Here is a 4,707-nt window from a genome sequence, read left to right on the forward strand (position 1 = left end):
AGAGAGGGTAATATATAACCCGAAGGAATTAGGCCTAGTGCTTAGCAGGATGTCTGGAAAATGATAGGTGCTCATAAGTGCTGGTGGAACAAGGTCTAATTGTGGGATGTCCATTCCAGTGACAGAGTGGGAGTTTTGGGACACAGAGAGTGTCTGGGGTTCCTCACATTATGCCAGATACCTATGTACAGGGCCCACGCTGGTGGAATTGCTCTTGAATGACAGTTCTCTCAAGGGTCTTCAGTTGTTTTCCAGTTTGGGAGCCACATAGGAGAAGAGCAGGTCATTGGCGGAATCTCCTTGGTGCTCTAGACGTCACTGCCATTTCTTTGGTAATGACAGCCAGCTCTGAGGCAAGTTGGTTTTTGCCTAGAAGCTTGTGAAAGGGACATATCATTGACAGCAATAGTGACTTTTGAGGGTGGAGTTCCTGGCTCAGAGCTGGAGCTGAGCTTCGGGTAGAGACTGCTAGAGGCTTCACCATTGCAGAGCTTCTGGACTCATAGAAGATGGGATAATGGGGACATACTTCATTTTCTTCATCCTTTACAACAATCCTGTGAGCTTTTAGGGCTGTTCCCTCCACACTTTTTTTAAATGAAGGATGTAAGGCATTGGAAAGAGTCTGAGTAGTTAGTTGGAGGATAACTCAGAAAGTGGCTGAGCTGAGATTTGAACTCAGGGCCTTGTGACGCCGAAACTATTGCTCTGAATCCTGCCCTTTGCCCCCATTATGGCCATCGGGAGAAAGAAATGAAACGGCAGATGTCGGTAAGAGGAGAGCTAGGTGTAAAATCTATGAAGGCGATGGAGTAGAAGAAAGGCTAGCTGTAGTATTGCCTCTTGGCACCCCTGGGACTCAGCAGAGAGTAGGGGAGGAGCCTCTTCCCAGGAGACAGTAAGGAGGTACAGCACTCAGGGAGGTCAGGGAGAGCAGTGTTTGGTGGAATGGAAATTGTGCTGCTCTGAGCTCAGGTCCCACTGCCCTAAGTTGTCTCAGAGGCCGCAAGTTCGTCTCCCAGCCAATCACACACTTCCATTTTAAACACCTGCTTGTGGCTAGATTCAAACTAATTCATTATAATCATGTTGAACTGGAGTGTTTTCGATCACACTTCAAGCAATTTTGGGAGAGTCTGATGACTAAAAAGAGAAAGGCCGGTTACACAGTACACTTGTGGGGGCGGGGGACCAAACGTGGTCCTGGAGACACCTCTTCACACATAAGTCCAAGGCAATGAGTAACTGCTATGGGGTCGGGGATGAGGGCAGTTGTCCAGAGGGTGGGTATTCAGGGCCAGGCTGGGCTGGAGCAGGGAGGGAAGATCTTAGATAGAAGGTGAGAGTTGGAAAAAATTAAGGAAAGTATAAACTCTGATCCAGGAATTAGGAGTTCTGGTTTCTGCCATAAATCATCTATGTGACTTTGGGCCCGGCCCTCTCGTTCTTGGGCTTCTGGTAGGGACTGGACTTGATAACCTACCTCTAAATCCCTCCTAGCTCTGTTAACCCACACATTTGAATCCTATTGCAGTGAAGGTTGGGAGACTTGTCTCAGCGTTCATTCTGAATCAAGTTTGGGGTTCTGTAGGGTTTGGGCTGGGATCTTCAGTGGAGAGGAGGGATAGGTCAGGGGCTGAGAGCTTGTAATGGGAACCTTTCTGTCTTAGCTCAGGGGTTCTGGGAGGGAAAGTGGAGTCATGTGCTCAAAGGGCCTGTCATTGCCCCTGGGGGCCACTGTGGGACAGCCCCCTACTCAGCTGGGAAAGGATGATGTCTCTGCAGAAAGGACTCTTGGGGGATGCTTTTGGAAAGAGGAACTTTGTCATCTGAAATGAACCAGAAAAAAGTGTGAATGTGGGGGGACTGAGGGAGAGGCAGTCAAGGAGAGTAAAGAAGGAGAGAGAGAAAAGGAGGGAGAGAGATGAGAGAAAAGTTATGAGAGCAGGTTCTCCCTATTGCTCTCCCCACAACCAGCCTCTTGCTGGGGGGCAGGCTTCACCCATGGGACAGGGGCTGGACCCAAGAGGCTGGCAGGTTCCTCTCCTCCTTGCTCTGTAAGAAAAACCTTTGGGGAACCAGAGAGAACTGTAGTCTTTAGATCCTTGTCTCTTATTACCACCCAGCCTCAGGACCCTCCTCAGCCTCAAACAAACAAGCCCTTTGCTTCATCTATCAGGGACAAACTTTTCGGTTCTTCGCTGTTCTATGCAGTCAAAAACCTGGGAGCCAGGGAAAAGCAGTTAATGACTCTTTGGGGCCCAGAATCTGAGCTCCTCAGTTGTATTAGCATCTTCTTTCACCAGATGGCTTAGGCAAGGCCTAAGATGGCTACCTTTGTCATGCCATAACTCTCCTAGAAAATGAAATGCTTTTTACAGCCATGGGGGTAAAGGCCGATGTTGTCCCAGGCCCCATCCTGTCACCTGAGGGCTGAGGACACATAGCAGTGAAGTCTGTCAATCAGTATGAGCTTCCCTGCCGGGGCTCAGGGCAGGTGGGAAAGGAGAAGGGGCACGATCCCTTCCCCACCCCACCTCAGATACTGCAGAATTATTTGGCTCGAGGTTACCCAGAAAGTTACTGGAAGATGAGAGATGGTATCAAGCTCCCCAAAGGGGAGGAACCGAGTCTTATTCCTCTTTGTCTCCCCTGTACCACCCCTGTGCCTGTCCGCAGCAGGTGCTCCATCAGAATTTATGGACCCAATTCAAATGTCCACTTTGGTAATTCTGAAACATGGTCGATTTAAGGAGCAGCTAGATCCACTTGGCCCTTCCCGCCTGGTCCTTTTGTTTCTACCGCCCCAGCACTGACAATCCACCCCCCACGGGATGGAGGTCCCTTATCCACTCAAATTCCATTTCGTGGTGCTGGGCTCCTAGGTCCAGGACTTAGCTCTCTCATTTCAATAAGACAAACATGTAGGGAGCACTTCCTGTGCACTCTTCATGGAGGCAACAGACTCGAGACTGGGATCCCGCTGTCAGTCCCTGCGCAGGCAGACAGTTTAAAGGGAGGTGGGAAGTGACCATATACAAAACACAGTGTCTCAAAGGAGGTGCAGGTGCAGGCAGACAGTTTAAAGGGAGGTGGGGAACGAGGCTCTGGTGGAAGTGATCATATACAAAACACAGTGTCTCAAAGGAGGTGCAGGCAGGGAGCTCGGAGGGGGAAGGACCATTGCTGGCTGGCAGGAGGGACCTGTTCAGGGAGAGGGGAAGGCCTGACTTGAGGGAGGAGGGCTTAATCAAGGCCTTGAGGAGGGGAGCAGAGCAGAGGGGTGAGTAGGGGAGGGAGCGTTTTGTGCAAGGAGCTGTGATCCCCCCACCTCATTTTCATGCTTACTTTTTTTCCATTTGTGAAACTAGAACCTATTAGGATTGTTTCTTCAGGACTTCTTCCTCAGTGGTTGGTCTAGGCCTGACTATGGTTTGTTGTATGGATGAGTGAGGAATTCTAGAAGGGAAGAAGGGAGGCAGCACTAGGTCTGGATGTGCTAGATCCCATGGGACATCTGGGCACCTACTAGAATGTGAGTTCCAGGACAGCAGGGGCTTGGGGCTGTGCCCTGCACTGCTACATCCCCAGCTCGCACCTGGCTTATGGGAGTGCTCCACAAATATTTGCTGAAGAATGAATGTGCCGGACACTATACTAGGCCCCATTCCAGATGCTATTAGCAGGAATAGGAATGGGGATAACTCGGGGGTGTGAAATCCAGGAGAAAGATGGAGCTCGAAGAGTCCGGGGCAACATAGATCCCAGGCTGGGGGCAGGGCAGGATTAATCAGACATAAACTCAAGTGGTAATAGCCCCATTAATTGAGTGGTAATGATCCTTGGCATTTTTCATCTTCAAAGCCAGGAACAAACTGTAATTAATGCTCCCGCCACCCGGGGGCAGGGTGGGGGGTGGTGTGGAGAATCTTGAACTACTGCTACTCAGTCGGGGAAACTGAGGCACTGGCGGAGAAAGCGTGGTTAGGAGAGTGGATGCAAAGCCCAGCAGAGCTAGGAATCCTCAGGGGTGCCTGAGCACAGCAGAGCGTGGCCCCCTCCCAAACGCAGGCAGCTAGGGAGCCGAGGTCCTGAGTGGAGAGGGGACGCCAGAGACCCATGCAGGGGCAGAGCAAGAAGTCTCAGTGTGGGCCTGGCCAAGGGTGGCAGTGGGCGCGTCGGGTCTGCTGGCGGGGTCTGGGAGTAGCGAAGGCTTTGCCAGCCTCCGCCCCGCGACCCGGGGGCGGTTCTGGAGGGGCGCGCGGAGCAGGAAAGCGGACGCCCTTCGTGCCCAGTAGCAGCCGGCTCCAGGCACAGTCAGGGTGAGTCACCGGCGGCTTTCCTCATCGCAGTCTGGCTGCCCCGAGCCCGGAGGAGTTCTTCATTAGGGTGATTACCCTGCCGTCATTAAAAGCAGATAAATATCACCCAGGGACCGAGGGCGCGCGTCCGCCTCTGAACTGCAGCCGGGTTCACAGGCCCGGGGGCCGCTAGTACGAATCCGGCGGCGCCCGGGTGCCAAGTCCCAGGAGCCCCATGCCCTTCGCCCGCGGCGCCCGCAGCCCGGCCGTTTCTCCTGGACCACGAAGTCCTGAAGTTCAGTTACCACTTACTCCTTTTTCTTGATGCCCCCGTTCCAGGTGACACCGCAAACACTACTCCTAGATTGCCTTAATCTTACTTTTTTACATTTATTTGTGGAATGCT

This window comes from Pteropus alecto, unplaced genomic scaffold (genome assembly GCF_000325575.1).
Source record: "Pteropus alecto unplaced genomic scaffold, ASM32557v1 scaffold160, whole genome shotgun sequence".
NCBI classification, from domain to species: Eukaryota; Metazoa; Chordata; class Mammalia; order Chiroptera; family Pteropodidae; genus Pteropus; species Pteropus alecto.